The sequence below is a fragment of the Saccostrea cucullata genome, unplaced genomic scaffold (assembly GCF_032062105.1).
Source record: "Saccostrea cucullata isolate Sc308-1 unplaced genomic scaffold, CSIRO_AGI_Scuc_v1 ctg1424, whole genome shotgun sequence".
In the NCBI taxonomy this organism is placed as follows: domain Eukaryota; kingdom Metazoa; phylum Mollusca; class Bivalvia; order Ostreida; family Ostreidae; genus Saccostrea; species Saccostrea cuccullata.
The window spans coordinates 53,830-72,459 of NW_026938228.1; positions in this window are offsets into that span (position 1 = coordinate 53,830).

Consider the following 18,630-nt stretch of genomic DNA (forward strand, 5'->3'; position numbering starts at 1 on the left):
ATTAGTTTTCTGTTTCTTTGTTATCATAATTATTTTGTTAGTCCTTTATAAACATTTATTATTAAAAAAATTGTAGTCAACCTTTATGAAATCAATTGGATATACATATACAGAATGTCATTCGCTTTGAAACATGCACGGATACACTCACTTAATAATTTAATAAATGTGCTTCATGATATTTTTATTAAAAATGTGTTAGGAAAAAAATAATTTATATCAAAATTTAAATTATGTTATTCAATTTTATAATCAAATTGATATTAGAATTTGTTTCAAAAACATCATTTCTTTTTACAAAGATAACGTTATTGAAAGTCTTTGTATCTAAGACGTCATTTAAAAAAAAAAAGATGACGTTATTCAATTACGTCATTGACGTTTTTATTTAATGGCAACATGTTGTGTTAAAACACGCATAACTTTAAAACTAAAGCAAATTTAATGCTCAAATTTTGACTGTGTGTCCCAAATTTGCTGTAGATTTGAAATATTTGAAAAAGTCAATTTCGAAAATTTTGTCATTAAGACCCCTTTTCCCAGAGAGCGGTCCATATTATGAAAAGTGACCTTTTTGAGCAAGCATGGAAGAAAACAGTCTGGATGTTAAGAGAGAAGTAGAAACTTTCCAAGGCTTTTGCACCTATGCTTATTCGATTTTATTGTACATTTATATTATTGAAGCGAAAATTATTCATTTTGAAATCCCCACTTTTTTAGATAATAAAGTCCATATTTTAATAGTATAGATGATTTAAATGATTTTTTAAAAAAGATATTCAATGTTTCTGTCATTAGGAAGTTATCAGAGAAAAATTCCCCGAACCAAAAAATAATTCCAGGAAACTCTTCAACTGAAAACTATATCCAAAGTCTGAGATTTGTTCACTAGTTTATTTAGAATGTTTTATGTAGTTTTTTTTTTTTTCAAGAGATGAAATCTGATGTCATATCAGTGATTCTGAGAATGGAATTACATTTTTATTATTTATTATTGATTATTTCATCTATTGTATTCTTTACACATTTCAATTAAAATTGAAAAGATAAAAAGGGGTATCAATTATGGATTGATTCTTTCTATTTCTTAATACGAAGGAATCAACATACAATAATTGACATCATTACTTGTACCGTTTGAAAACAGGAATACAAGGGCCACAATGAATCGCAACAACGTCACTATGGCTATCCTAAAAAATTCAAAAGATATTTTTGCTTGTCATTTCTACTTAAATGTTTGACTCAGTAAATACTGCCAAATGTTTGTCTACGTATTTATATCATACTCAAAGTTTTCATGTCTCTATAAAAAAGAACTTTAAAAAAATCCATTATATTTCCTTACAAAACTATGGTCAATATTTGTACCCGCCTACACTACATGTACGCTACTCACACATAAGTTTATATTGCAGGGATTTCAACACCCTTTTCAAGTAAACAATATTATCGTTCTAAAGATATCATTAACAAATATAGCATTTCACTGCGTTGTGTTTTGGCTGGCCTGTTTTATACCAATTTTTAGGCCTTTGTTTATGTACAAGTATTAAATTGACTACGGAATGTTTAAGCTTGACTAATGCTTAAGGCTCATGGTGTGTGTTACCGATAAACAGGAGATGCTAGGATCGTAAGAATTTGATATCCCACCTTTGAAATTCCTTAAGGTCCGAGTTAATTGCCTGTGGACATTCTTATATTGTTTGAAATTTATCGCGATGGATTACTGTTCGCTTTCTTCGCCTTTTATCCATAATTATGATGTTTCAGACAAAGGAATTCATGGATTATTCTAAACTTTAATAAACAAGTATGCTATTGATCCTACTAGGTACATATCGTGTAAATGATTTTGCTTAAAGATTGTTGGCCGTCATGCCCAGAATTTTTTTTGTATAACTCTATTTTTTTCAATAAGAAAAATACCTGTACGTATCTTTATTGGATACTTGATTTTACGGACATGTCATTTGTTTTATTATTGTTTTGAAAGTCATCAATATTTTCAAAGAGATGTAACTTTTTATTGTCTCAAAATTGTAACATGTCAATACTAATAAGAGCATTATCAAGAAAGTACATAAAAAGACGTTATACATGTTTGCTTCTGTATATGTGGATAAAAAGAGCATGATAACACTATATAAAGTATCTGAAAACCTGTAGCTAATAAAAAAAATCGATAGTTAAATAACCAGGTATTCATCATTTTTATTTTATTCATTTTTGTAACTACAATATCTTCATATATTGGCCAATCTAGAATTTTCTTGAATGCATTAATATTATGAGTTTCAGTTAAAAATGAAAGTAATAAGCTGATTATATCTGGTAAATAAATGGTGAGCTGAAATTAAAAAAAAATTAAAGAATAGGAAAACGTCATTGAATAAAATTAGCTTCAGAACAAACATCACGGCGTGTGTGACCGGTCGGCAGGGAATGCTTTCTTTTACATGGCACATGATCCGATCTCTGATGTTTTGGAGCTCCGTGTATGTTTAATGTTTAATAGACTTTTGAGCTAGAATACTGTTTGTTATCTTTACATATTTCATTTCTTTTAAATTGCATATCTGAATCATGAAAAGAATGTGGAGATAACGAACAATATTCAATCTCAAAGTCCATTAAACAATACAAAATAGGAGCAGAGCAAACACGGACTTACAAAAAATAATCAATTAGGCTTAAATAAGGATTACATTGTATTAAAATTTTAAAGAGAAAAACGGTCTATATCTATTTTTTAAAACAAACAATTACTGTGAAATAATAATAATAATAATAATAATAACCTTTATTTACCCAGGATAACACAATTAGCATAAAGCTAGTTTTCATTGTGGTCCTGCATTAAAACATATTTACAATCACATAAGGATATACAAAATTAACATTAATATAACCACAAGCTATAAAAATACAACACATACATATATAAACATGAAGAAGCATATCTTTTATACACTTAGACATTGGGGAAAAATCCATTTTAAGTATTGAGTAGCGAGATACACAGATTTAAAAATATCCACTGACCTAGAATTTCGAACATTTTGTGACAGTTTGTTCCATAAAAATGCAGATGAATATCTAAAAGAACGTTTGTAATTTTCTGTTTTGGCTCGTGGTAAATACAATATGTTTGACATAAAATCATTCGACCTGGTTTGGCGACAATTGACATCTCTTGTATATTGAAACACATTCAAATAATCTGGCATTTGATTGTCTAAAACCTTAAATAGAAAAGTGACCTGTCTAAACATAAAATAATCCTTGATTGGCATCCAGTTTAAACAGGAAAATAAAAAGGTAGTAGGAGTTAAAACATCTCGAATGTTTAAGAGTATCATAGCTGCCCTCTTTTGAAGTTTGTACAACTTTTCTAAAAACATTTGATTTTTCACATTGCACCAAACAGTGGAACAGTAAGTAAAATGCGGAAATACAATACTATTAAAAACCTTAACTAAAGCATTCGGTGGCATAAAATGACTCACTCTCTTAAGCACAGCAAGTTTTCTTAAAATTTTCTTTGAAATAAAGTCAATATGAACATCCCAAGATAAAGTATTATCAATATAAACACCAAGTAATTTGGCCTGCTTCACAAATTCAATTTGAACATCATTAAAATTTATGATAAGATTTCTCCATTTTTGTAACCTTTCGGATGTGCCAATAAGCATGCACTGCGTTTTTTGGAGATTTATACTGAGCTTATTTTTAATCATCCATTGAATTCCTAACTCTAAATCTTCTTGAAGTTTTCTCTCAATAACGTCTATGCATTTATCGCTTACATCCTGCGAGGTGTCGTCTGCGTACATTGTGACTGACGAGTGTTTAAGACATTTTGAGTAGTCATTGATATATAAAATAAAAAATAACGGTCCTAAAATTGACCCTTGAGGGACACCTAAAGATATTTCTTTTTCTCGAGACAGAGCACCTCGCCAACTGACACATTGCTTACGATTTAAAAGATAAGATTGAAAAAATTTAAAAGTATTTTCACAGATTCCAAATGACCTCAGCTTGTGTAAAAGAACTTTATAATTGACTGTATCAAAGGCCTTACGCAGGTCAATAAACAGAACTCCAGTAAGTTTACCGTCCTCCATGTTTTTAAACCATTTATCTGTTAGATTGTCTAGTGCTGTTTCACATGAGTGACCTGGCCTTAAACCTGATTGATTTTCAGTTATTAGTTTGTTCTTTGATAAATATTCATAAAAAGAATTAAAAACATGACGCTCAATAATTTTGCTAGCGACTGACAAAATAGATACGGGTCTGTAATTGTTTACTAGATTTTCATCACCCACTTTGTACAATGGAACTACTCTTGCTCTTTTCCATGCATCAACAAATGTACACGATGATATAGATTCATTAAAAATAAAATGTAATATATCACCTATATGACTAAAAGACATCTTTAAAAGTTTTACAGACAAACCATCTATACCCGTGGCTTTCGAAGATGACATTTTAACAATTTCATTTGCAATAAATTCAATTGTGATTTCTGGAATTCTAAATGAACCTGGCGGTTTAAGTTGTTCTACTTCCGGTAAAGACGAATCAAACTGTTTCCCTATTTCATACCCAATGCTACAGAAAAAATCATTGAAATAGTTAGCCATAGATTCTAAAGATGTTAAAGTTCCACTTTCCGTTTGTAATTGTGTACATGTTGAAGAATTTTGCTTTGATGGTAGAAATTGTTTTATTCTAGACCACATATCTTTTGGTCGATTGGTACATTGATCCATTGCTTCTTCTACAAAGTCCCGTTTCGCATCTCTGATCTTGAGAGTAACGCGGTTTCGGATGGCCTTATAAAGATCCCAGTCTTCCGCTGATTTTGTTTGTAGTGCTTTTTCGTGCAGATAATCACGGTTGTGCATTTCAGTTAAAATTTCATCATTTATCCATTCCTCAGACTTAACATTTATCCGCCGTTGTTTACAAGGTAAATGTTTGTCAATGACGTTGAAAAATTTTGCATTAAAAACATCCCACATTTGATTTACGTCACCACACTTCTTAATTTCATTCCAATCAACCTCACCGAGATCTTCGTGAAATTGGCCTTCATCTAAATCCCGAAAACTACGAAATTTTATGTTAACATGACTGTTTGTGCCGCTCTTTATTTTTCCTCGGACAGCATAAATTAAATGATGATCGCTTATACCCATATGTTTTACGCCAGATTTGCATATATCCTTAGGTTCGGACACATATATATGATCAATGAGGGTGCTGGAGTCTTTTGTTACTCTAGTGGCCTCTTTAATTATTTGAGACAGTCCCTGAGTTTTAATATTTTTAAGATTTGAGTTTTTATTTTCGTCCACATTAAAATCACCCATGACTATAACGTTGTCATTAGAAGTTGTTGTCGCCTCTACATATTTCTCAAAATGTTCAAGCCATTCACATTTGGAATTGGGCGGTCGATAAACCGTTATGCATGTAAGTTTAGGAGAATTTCCTATTTTTAGGCAAAAATTCAAAACTTCAATTTCATCATGTTGTTTGACTTCGGTGACATGGAATTTATTTTTGATATACACGGCAATACCCCCGCCAGGTCTGTCACGGTCACGTCTAATCAGTCTATAGCCATTAATAGATAATTCAGAGTCCGATATACTGTTGTCAATCTTACTTTCAGGAACTGCAAAAACATCAAAGGAACCCTTCCGTAATAAGATTTTAACTTGATCTAATTTACTAAGCAAAACACATACATTCAAATGCCCAAAAGAAATGCCTTTCGGTAGTAAATTGATAAAATCGTCAGCTGATTTGCCAAGATCGTAATTATTTGATATATTTTCAACACAAGAATCGCAAATCCATTCTGAAATATCAGGAAAATTGGAAAGTTCAGCGCTCCCGTTAGATTTTCTTAGACAGCCGATACAGGATACGGTCTGTTGCGTCGGCAGAGAAGACCCAGGGTTTACCTGTATATCACCGGACAGTAGGAGACATAAGGAGCTAATGAGTGGAACACAGCTCACTTTACCGTTACTGCATGATTTGGAAGTTTTATATTCATTAGTCAACAAACCTTGCAAAGTCTGTTTCCCAAAGCATTGAATTCTTAACTTCAGAATAGGCCATTGGAATCCGGGTGCATAGTGTAAACTTTCTTGCAATTCGTGCTTGTAAAGAACGCTTTTTAACTGAAGAAAAAAAAACTGAAATAACTATTTTTCGTGGGGGGTAGGGAATGGGATTAATTTACGTTGTCTTCGAGATATGGAGAGACCCACAAATTCATGACGATCATGAAACGTATAAATTTATTCATGCATTGCTACTTAGCATTTTCAAATTACGAAATCAAATCCCCACGTAAAGATATTTTTTTCTAAAACCTCGAAAATTGAAACCCACGAAAATATGTTATTTTAATCAAGTTTTTATTCGTTTTATTTTAACATTGTATGTAAATTACTTTACGCTTTCCTCCAATTAAACCAGATGTATGTTATAATTAAAAATAAAATGTTACCATTAACAAAAATGAAATCCTTGATGCAAAATAATTGCATCTTTTTAAGCGGTTTTGAGAACAGGGAACTTGAAAAAGTTTTTGGTTATAATAAATAATACTTAAGTAACTATATAATAATTAAAATATATACTGCATGCTTATATGTATCTCAGTGCATTAAGAAAAACCTTACATCGTAGAAAATGAGATAAAAGAATTGTACAGCAATTATCCATGTCTTGCACAAGAAACATTGTTTTGGAGAAGAACTGCTCTTGGCTGAATCATCGAATGCCTGAAAAGGAATAAAAATCAATAAAACCGGGTTTTCCTAATTTACATGTAACATAGTTTCTATATTCACGATAGTTTTTTTAATATTCATAACAGGAGATATTTTGTAAGTAATAAAGTTAAAGCGATAAGATAAGACAATTTTATTCAAATTAAGACCCCCGGGTGTAGGGTGGGGCCACAATAGCTGATCAGTTTTACATCATAGAAATATACAGGAAAAATCTTTAAAACTTTTTATCCCAAGAGCCACTGGGCCAGGAAAAATGAGACTCATGTGGAATCATCTTCAGGTAGTGTAGATTCAAGTTTATTCAAATCATGACCCCCGCGGGTAGGGTGGGGCCACAATGGCTGATCAAAATTTTAAATAGGACTAGATAGGGAATTTTTTTAAAATCGAGAACCACTGGGCCAGGAAAGATGAAACTCAAGTGGAATCATCCTCATGTAGTAAAGATTTAAGTTTGTTCAAATCATGACCCAGTCGCCCGCGTGGCGCAGTGGTTCGAGCGTCTGCTCTGGAGTTGCGAAACAAGGAGTCAATCCTTACGTCGCGGGTTCGAATCCCACTGCAAGACGTGGAGACGGGTCCTTGGGATGAGACCGTATAAACCGAGGTCCCTTGTCGCAGTAGGTGCTGGCACGAAAAAGATCCTCCCTGCTCAATGGCCATGAGTGCCGAGTAAAGGACAAAATTTGCAGCTCTCCACCGGCAAATGGTGGCGTCTCCATGCTCGAGGGGGCGTTAAACAATATACAATCAATCAATCAAATCATGACCGCTGGGAGTAGGGTGGGGCCACAATGGCCGATCAAAGTTTTACATAGTAGTATTGAGAGAAAATCTTCTCTAGATCCACTGACCCAGGAAAGATGAAACTCATGTGGAATCATCCTCCTGTAGTTAAGATTCAAGTTTGTTCAAATCATGACCCCCGGGGGTAGGGTGGGACCACAAAGGCCGATCAATTATTTACATAGGAATATATAGGAAGAAATTGTTTTTAAAAAATGTTTTTATCAAGAACAGCAAAGCCATATGCTGTATCAAATATGAATGCAATATGAAGGCATTCTCAAGTAGCATTGAAATTCAAATCAAGCCTCCCCCCTTTCCCCTTTAGTAAACCTTTGCCTAGCCAATTTGCTCAGGTGAGCGATGTGGCCCCTGGGCCTCTTGTTTGTGGCTTGAATTGAGGCCTATAGGATATGTTAGTACTGTAACTACTGTTGTTTATAATACATGTACAGCCGATGGACACTAGTATACTTACAAGTGCATACCATGTACAAATAACATAAGCTCAAGCGGCATCTTTAACTACAATTTATTCTTTGTTTTCAAAATATTTTATTTATATTTATAGGTATTTATATAGATTACTATTTCAAATGATGGGACTTAAAACAAAAAAATTCATTCTGTTTAAATTAAGCGTCATTGGCATCGAATCAGGAACATTGCGTCGGTAGAATGTCTTTATCCGTATGCTAACTTTTGTAAAATTTATATTGATCACAGATGACAACCAACACTATTTTAATAGTGTAACTAAGATATGTAATGATGAACTTATATGCGGAGTAGAAAAGTGGTTGTTGCATGTGAACGGGTCTAATTTCAGTAAAGATTACTCATTTTTCAGCATAATTTAACGATTTTGCACGAACATTCAATGTTTAGCGCGTATCAGTGACGTCATAGTTAAAAATTACGTCATTTTTGTACCTGTAGCATTTACTTCGGATCTTCCTTACTTCAATGCGTAACATCAAACAATGATACAAAGATGATTAAAATATCGTATTATTTGCGACGAATTATTGCTAATACCGTATTTTGTTCTTTCATGAATAAAGTGACAGCTAAGTCATAATAATAGAAATATAAATATCATAGATAATTTTTGCAATGAAAGAATTATTCTATTCATGAATTGTTGCCGTGCGTAATGCATTTGTACATTGCCCTTTTTTAAATTTATTATTTTAGCATCGTTCTTCATACATGTAGGTACGTAATGTATTATTTTCCAGGGAAATTTCGTGAATAATGTGACAGCTAAGTTATAATAATAAGAAATATGATTATCATAGATAATTTTTGCAATGAAAATTTTTTTTTTTTCAAACACGATATCTAAGTTATTTAATTAAAAAACGTGTAAATTCTTACCATCAAAAAGATAAGTCCTTTCACTTCGGAGTTCCGAATGACAATGAAAACTGAACGATAAGTAAACGGTGAACGAAAGGTGAACCCAAAGTAAAGGGAACGAAGAGCGAACGGTTGAACGCACACTGAACGAACGGTGAGCGAACGGAAAATTGTGAAAATCGAACGTTTCAGGGTTTGTACTTCAAAATTAAAGAAATTGTTCTCCATAACATATATCTTATTCTTTCAATAATTTTTATATAATGTATTCTGATACCAATTAATCAACATCAACTTTTAAAAAAATCATTGAATGATATTTTTCAGCGTACTTTAATAGTTGTGTCTGTTTCCTTTTTAAACGCAGAAAACTTCCCTTTTTTTAAATTACTTTGAAAAAAAATGTAACCGAGTAACAATAGTCCGATGGACCACATTGCTTACCTAAACACACTGGCTAGGAAAACACACAAATCAGTTCAGTATTGAAAAGTTTACAGGGGAGGGGATCAAAAGGCTTATTTTAGCTTGCAGCTCAGGTAAGCATATAATTGTATGAACAGTTTATATAGTGCACGTATATAGACAACAAAGTATATTAACCAAATCATTTTGCCATGTACATTTAGTTGAAGCTTAAAAGAAACCCAAAGAATTCTCACCAGTACGCCTACTGAAGCCTGGAATGGCAAGCCATAGATTTCCTCAGTGGTAACATCCTGCGTTATCGCTTCTGAGAAATGCCCTTGCTGTGCTAGGAAGTTTTTGATGTAACGGAGAGTGTCATCCAAAAGGCATGCAACAACTATCCAGTCTTGCCTCACTCCATCCATCATATGTGCAAATGTTCTGTGCTGAAAGACAAAAAAAGTTAATGATTAACTTAAATTTATGCCGCAATTTCACATACAATCTTAACTTCAGCCAAAAAAGTTTGTAAATTATTGATCTGTGTAACCTGTGCAATGAGTTGTTGTAAAAAGTTTTCTCGCGTGTTTTGTAGTTGGACATGACTTTCACCGAATCCCGTGGGTCATGATTTGATCAATCAGAATTCGCAACACCTTATAGAGGCTTCACTTAATTTTTATGTTTTCTTGTCCAGTGTATCTTCAGATTTGTTTAATGACTATTCCATAATTTTATCTTATTTCTTGATTAGCTTACAAAAAACAGACAGACATATAAAGAGAACATTTTACTTTCATTTACTATCTCACCTTTAAGTTTGAGTATACATCTCTGTAAATGCAGACAGACACATGCCAATTTATACCCTTTTGGCCATACCAATCGCTCTGTTTCTCTCTGAATGATACAGGCAAGTATTTCATGGCCCAGTCCATAACAAGAAGGATATCACCAGGCTCCAGATCTTTCAGTGTCTGGATTCTTGCATTGTCTTGATAAATGGTTCGCACAATGTGACTATTCCATTCAACAATTTTTGCTTCAGCTATATCTTTGTCCTCAAACATCTACTCTTTTGTAGTTGGTGAAAGAGCTGTCAATTCAATTACTGAACTCATTTAAAAATCAATGTTCCATAATTTTTGGTATGTAAGAAAAATATCTTAACCTTTAAATGTAAACGTAATGTCTCAACAATAGTGAACTTAATACTTTATTAAATTCATTTTAATTTCAAGTATAGGTTTAAAGATCAGATGATAAAAAGCTACATTGTATATTTGCATTTATGAATTACCCGCAAGGTTATTCAAAATTCCTTTTAAATTTAGAATTGCATTTGGGAGTAATTGACAGCGATCACATACAACATCATGTTGATAATCAATACAGATCATGTGGATCACTCAAAGCATAGATTATACAATGATCACTGCAGTGGTCAGTCTACCAAAAGAAGAAAGAATAAAATAATTTATTTAATTATTTACATTGCACCAGCAAAAAGAGTCTTTGAATGATATCATTAGATTATTTGTTATACAGTATACATCTTAATGTATATGATATGCCTTGAAGATGAACATGCATAACTGGTTACTAGAATAAAATATTAATCGTTAATGCAATAATTTTGTTTCACAATCACTTTAAATTTGACAGCTATCAATTATGATTTTTTTTTCAAATACCTGTTTTACATGCATTTTAAAGTCTGTCTTCATGTAAATTCTGCTGGTAACGATAGATTCTTTACATTCTGTCAGCTCCAGCAGCAATATCCATTTGTTACATACTTTTCAACATCTAAAAATATATGTATACCTAGTTATGCTAATGAGATTCAATTGTCCTGGCCCCAAAATTTCAAGCTATTATAACTTAAAATAATTTTGATCTGGAAAAAAGAATTTCATCATATATTTTAATTTAAATATTACACAACATTGCAAATTTTTAAGAAAATATATCAAAAAGTATATAATATATGTGGTCCCAACTTACGCATAATGGTGACAGGGGCATGATTTAACAAACTAATGAACCTACACTTATTAATAATGCTTCCATATTTTTGGACTAATCAGGGCTTTACCCATCTTGTACATATAAGTTCAAGTTACCAGAGGGCTTCTCGGAAACAATACTATCATACATGTTAGACATCAATTGAATATATAAGTTTAGAAACCTGCAACTGTTGATAAAAGCACATCATATGCATTCCATCCGTCTGCTGCTGCATTATCAAAGCCTTATAGATATGTTCGCTTTGATGCTGGACAAACTCAAAAGTGGAAGAGTGTGGATCTACATAAGGGAATATATTGGGTTTCTTCACAGTATGCCTGGTATATCATAATGAGTGTTGAATGCCAGACTGTTCTTATTACTTCTGGAACTGTTACGATTCTTCCATCCTCTAGTCTTAGTTCTTTTGTGCCAATAGAAGAAACCTGTCAATGACAATATTCTAAGAAATCATCAAACATTTTTTAAAATCAGGCAGCCTTTACCAAATCTTACAAAACAATGCATAAATGTAATTCTTGCAAAAGCAATTTGCTTTTTTAAAAATGCTTCTTGGAAATTTGTAGTTTTATGCTGGCAGGGTACAAAATAATTCTTTTTGGAGTTCAATGTCAAGTGTTTTTGATGCATGCACAGTTCAATAGCTTTTACTTTTATATGTGACGCGCCAAGCAAAAACCTCCCTTATATCTATTATGACGTAACGTCAAAAGACGCGTCTAAAGTCAACAACGTAAAAGCGACGTAAAAACGCCTCCTCGAGAAAAACTCTCCTCAGCAGAACAAGGGAATGTTGTTTTATTTATATGCTAAGAAAGATTCTTGGGTGTGGTTTGATGTAGTTTATTCTTTAAGAAGAATTATTTTCTGTCAAGTGTCTGTGTGACCTAGCTATCCTTTTTCACAATTATTAAGTGTATATTTTTTAAAGATGTCCAGTGGTGGTTAAAAAATTCCCGTAAGGCCGTTTTTAACATGAAGTTTGTTTGCCCTCTCTCTATTCAGTTAAAAAAATTGCGTCGGTAGGTAGGTCGAATTTTTTGTCGGAAATGTGCAATGTTGAATAAGATTGAAGGCATTTCTGAAATATTGATTGGATAAGAAAATTCCGAAATGACTAATTCGGAGTTTTTGAAAAGATTTAGTCGGTTCATCTTAAAAGGTCAAACAAACAAGTTTTTAAAGATCGTATCTTTTTTTAATTTAAGCTGCTAATTACCAGCTGTTTCATCGTGATGCACATGCAAGAAAAATTAAACAGGAGCATAAAACTAGGAAAGGCATCTATTTTTAAAATGGCGATGCAGTGAAAATTGACCTGAATTACTCAATATAAACGGTATAAACTGAGTTGGGCAGTTAACGCTGCGGTTTATATATATAAAAAAAAATTGTACGCTGTTCCAACCCAGTTTACACCGTACATATAAATTGGATAGCTTTTTCAGTCCTTATAATTTAATTGTTTTAATTCATTTCTTGTATCATGAACAAAGTAGACTTTCATTAAAAATCACTTCAACAGTTCCAGTTGTACAATATTTAAATGTTCAGACGGATCGACATGTTTTTTTATGCAAGTGATTGTGATATAGGTAACCCGATTTATGCAATAAAAAATAAGTTCTTTATCCAAGAAAATACCGCGTTATAACCATAATTAAATTAAAGAAGTATATAACTAAATCTTTTCACTTCCGTAGATGATGTAAGTTGGAAAAATATACATTGCCCTTCGCTGCACTTTCTGCGCAAGTAGTAAGAACTGTACATAATATTTGATAGCTTGCCAAGGATATTGATAAATAGTGAAGTTTAGTTAAAAATGTAATTCTCTATAGATACGACACAGAGAATTTGACTTGGCCACTTCTTCCGGAATTAGTTTTTAGCTGTTGATCTAAAATGAATATTTTGAAGGAAGGGCTTTTGAGCTTCTCAATTTATTTTGTTATTGTTTAACACCTTCTCATGTACGCAAAAATGTAGGAAAAATTTGCCCCCCCCCTTCTCCTGTGTCTGCTCTTTGGAGACTTCGTGCACATTTTGTCGTGAATACATGTATATATACAGTACGGATGCTCGCATTCATTGTAAGTTACTGTCCCACTTTCTAAGATATTTTATGATTGAGAACAAAACAGATTGGACATATGCTTATCGACATTTTCCGGGGGAAAAATGAAACATATCGTTATTTTGCTGCTCTGTTATGTATTCATAATCCGTTTACTGAGGTTACAGTGTATACACAATACATCGAATGTGAAACTGGCAAACATGATACATCGCTAAAATGTTATAAGTAATACAAATTGTTACAAATTAATACATATTGTTTGAACGCCTTTAAACATTCCAATCTTTTATCATTTAGTACATGATTTTTCTACAAAAGAAGAGAAAAGAAGGTGAAGAGGTGACTTTAAAGGTTTGGATTCCTGAAAACAACGTAATGTCGGCAATTTATAAAACCGTTGAATTGGGCTGCCGCATGTTGTAACGCAGTCTCCGGTGCTTATTCAGCCCTTTGAACTGAGAACAGAATGAAAGTTTACATTATACATTTTAGAGTTATAAATTTTCATTGTAATCATTTTATTTTAACCTTCAATATTAAGGATTTATTTAACCTGTAATAATTATTTCCCCGACAAAGTTTTTACTACCAACATTTTATGATTTCACATCTACCTTGGAAAATAATAATCTTGTTTCCTTCTGTTGAATTGCAATATAAAATGAATATGTTCATGCATTTCAAATTATTAAAGTTTGCTACCAATTACACGTAATTTAATATATACAAGTAACAAACTAAAACAATTTCAATAATTTTTCCTGCAAAGTCGCAGTGTACATGCCTACATGTACATACATGTACATCTATGGGGAGTTTTGTGAAAAAAAAATAGCAAAACTAGTACGGTACAAATCTGCACAAAATATGAAAAAAGAACAATTATCAAAACGCTCTATGTTTTAAAATAAAGGATTTATCAAACATGAAAAATACATGTTTGTCGACTTGAATATTGCGTGCTTGTTCAACTAACCCATTTATAAAGCTTAATGATTTAAAAAAAAACGTATGATTGTATACATGTAAATTACATCAATTAATTATTTTAAAAAAAAAACAAAAAAAAAGTTATAACTTACGATTGTACATGTGTGTGCCTTGTTCTTGTTTAATTAATTCAGGTAATTAATCAAGCGTGAATGTCCATAGCCGATACACCCCCCCCCCCCCGTTTACAATAATGGTAGAATATTAAGAATGTTTTACCCGTTCTCTTATTTTCTGTTGCAACTAATATTTGATTTGATCAAAATAAATCATAATGTGTGAATGTACTTTCTCAGGAAGGTAACGGTAAAGTTTAGGCTAGACTTTACAGTCTATGTCTAGAAATGAATGTAAATGAAGTTGTTGAGTGTGTTACTTGTGGGATTCATGTATATTAGGGTATTGTGGTTTGTTATTCGGTTAGTGTACAATGATTGGTCAAAATTAATTCATGATCAACTTCATACATGCATATAAATTGCAGATTTTTTTTTCGAACCATATTTTAAAATATATAAACGTATATTATTGGATGGGGTGGGTGTTACATTCTGATTCACTGAAAAGTATGCTAGCGCATTTAGTTACGAAATAATTCTAAACATATTTCTTTTCAATAATTTAAACATAAATATAAAATAGGAAACGTAGGGCCAGGAAAAATTATCAAATGTTTAAAGATTAACAAGAAATAATGGTTTAAACTCTAATTTAACACTTTAAAATTTGATGCACCTAATCTTAATTGTTTTGATTTGAACACGTATTTATTGAGATAAACAAAAGGATTGGAAACAAGTTTGACAACTTACAACTTCCTCATGTGAATTAAAGATCGATTTCATAACGACATCCAAAGAAGAAAAGGATCAAACTCTACTACAAGAGACAAATACAATTTATTCCTGGATGCAGAGTATCTTATCAATAACCCAAAAAGTCTTCAGAGATGAGGGCGTACAATGTTGTTCTGCATACTTTTTTCCCGTATTTAAAAATTCGGAGCTAAACATGTAAATACATATGGTAAACGTGTTAAAAGAAATGTGGTATCCTTTAGGTAAAAAAAACCTGTCATACTCTTTAAAAATTTAGGTACTTAAAACGTAAACTTTGACAAAACTTTTTTTATACTGTGTATTGTATAGACTTTTGATGCCCGGGGGAGGGGGTGGTAGAGGCTGTCTCAAACTGTTTAAAGATACTGATAACTACTTTGATAGTGTAAGTGCCTCTGCTTAATTGGGGTTGAACCCAAGGCCTCTGGCTTGACAGTCCAGTGCTCTACCAAATGAGCTTAAGGGTTAACATGCTACCCAAGCTCGTACGTAGGAAGATGTGGTGCATGTATAGTTTGTACTACCACAATAAGATTTTTTTCATCTAAATGTTGATTATTTTCTTTTACTGTTGCAGTGATGTAGATTTCTGCCATTTTCTTGCATTAAAAAAGCCATAAATTGGAAAATCTTTTAGAGGAAGAGAAGATTTTTTATTTCAGTTTTGTTCTTTTTTCCCTTGTCAATCATTTCGGTGTCCCCCCCCCCCCTCTTTTCATTTTTTCAAAGATTTAGTTTAAAATGTATATTTTATTAGTACGATGAAATATCTTAATTATTGATATTTCTAAGGGAATCAAATCAAAAGTTTAAAAATACAAGTATCATCAAATTATTATATACTTCTCGTTATTTTACGATTTTACGTTATGAAAATCCATGGAGTTACGCACGCGTACACCGTACGTCAAAGTAAATTTTCCGTCTTTTTCATGCGATATGTTATACATTTATACACAGAAATATATGTCATGTTATACATCAAATGAAAGAGAAAGAAAAACTCTACCAGAATCAATAAAAAACTGAAAATGTCAAAATTCTTCGTTAAGGGAGGTTTTTGCTTGGCGCGTCACATATAAATGCTTTAATGAAAATATCCCATATGGTTAACTGGTTGACCTATGAGGTCAAGGTCAAAGGAAACCACAAGAAATGCAGTTGAAAAGCTTACAATAGTATGTGTTAGCATACGATGCTTGGTAAAAATATTATTAATGGTATCTCTAAAACTGAACTAAACACTTTAAGAAAAACTTAATCAATGTCAAAGGCAATGTCAAGGTTAAAATGACCTCAGCTATGAAGTTTGACACTTATTTAGGAAAAAGTGGGTCAATAACAAAGGGAAGATCTTGACACTGGTTATATACAAAGATTTTGACACAGGTAATACGTGTCTTAAAATAGTTATCCCCTGCCTTTCAAAAGCATGAATTTCAAGGCTAAAGTATTCAAAATGTAGGTCATATTATAATAAAAAGTAAATGAAAAAAGTCTGTCATACACATCAGTGTTTCTAGAGTTGAAAAAGACATACTTCAAATTCAGGAGATGAGGTAACTTGGAGGAAAACCAAATGTAGGAGGACAGGGGTTGGTAAAATGTAATGCCATCTTCATGGGATCCCTATATTATAAAAAGCTTCAAGTAAAATCCAACTCAAATCGAAATGATACTGACAATCATCAATTGTAATCAAACAGTTCAGAACTCTGCTTAAAAATTGCACTACCTGTTTACCACCATACCCAAAATTCAGAAATAAATTAATTATAATATACCTGATGAAATACTGGATTATACAGTGGCGTGCCAAAAGTGAAGATAATTTTATTTTTTCTCTATATATTTCATTGAAAACAACATGTTGTAAAATCATAGGTAAATGGTCAATTTTTGTCCAATTTAATAATTTATTTCAGTACTTAAACCAAAAAATGTGAAGTTATCTTTCTTTAAAAGATCATTACACGTTTAATATGTAGTAAAATATAGTTCATCACTAAACATCAGTTCTAAAATTCAAGATGTCAGACTTAAATTACAATATTTTTTAATTATCAATGCTTATCAGATAAAAACTATTGTTTTGTTTAACTACAATAATTTCTTGGATTATCTAGAAAATTTTGATAAAATCTGGCAAGAAATGTTGTCATACCAGCGACTTTACAAAATATTGTTTTCAATGAAATATATAAAGAAAAAATAAAATTATCTTCACTTTTGGCACACAATTGCAATTGTAGATGAAATCCAGAGCATGATCTAACTTCATCATGTCCTTTTTCTTGTGAAACACTGGTTTTTGTTTGGGAACATCAGCACCTTCAAAAATTGGTGTATTGTATTACAAAATTTATTTCAAAAAGTCTAGTTGTATTCAATTTCATCGTTTTACATGTTCACTATATATAGGTAAAAGAGCTATGATTTAATAATACCAAAAATCTCATTCATTCGAGTTTTTAAGGACATTATGCATTCACATGCAAAATTAAACTACGGAAAACGGAAACTCTGATATTCTTGCATATACTATTGAATGATAGACATCTACCAATATATATTTAGAGAAGTACAGCCTTGAATCTTACCTGAACCAACGGGAAGCAACACTCCTTTTTGTTCAAGAATAAAGCACGACATTTTGGACGTCACTGAACGTTCCGTCTTGGCTTTGCTGAAATGCTCTGGAAAGGAACATTTCATACTTAGTCTCCTCAACTTTACGCCCAGTTTTTCACGATGAATAGGGCAAATTGTGAAATTATTTAATGTGAAAAAAAAACCATTCTGAACAACAGTAAGTACCCCTCAGACGGAATATTGTCATGACCATTTTTAAAATTCCAAGGTGTCCGCTGATGTCTTTCTTACAGTTGGAAATTTGAACATAATCTTTCTCAGATGTAAAATATGATGATAACCCACAAGGGATACATGAAAGGTAAAAAAAACTGCACTTGTTGTTATTAAGGTCTTCCGACTTCCTTCGGAAGACCTTACTGTTTTCCTTATGTTTCCTATTATTATTATTTTTCCCTTTTCATAGTACACGTGATTTCTCGGAAAGTACTGGACTGATTTCAAAGATTTTTTTAGGAATGATGCATTGTTGTAATATCTCCAGACCTTTTTTTCATTTTTGAAAAAATCACTTCCGGTTCCATTTTTTGTCCGATTTTCTTTTTTTAAATTGTCATTTTGTCCAAGCATCTTCTTGTAAACCACTCAAGATTGAATCACGATACTTTCAGGGATGATAAAACATCTTTTTGAGTTATGCATG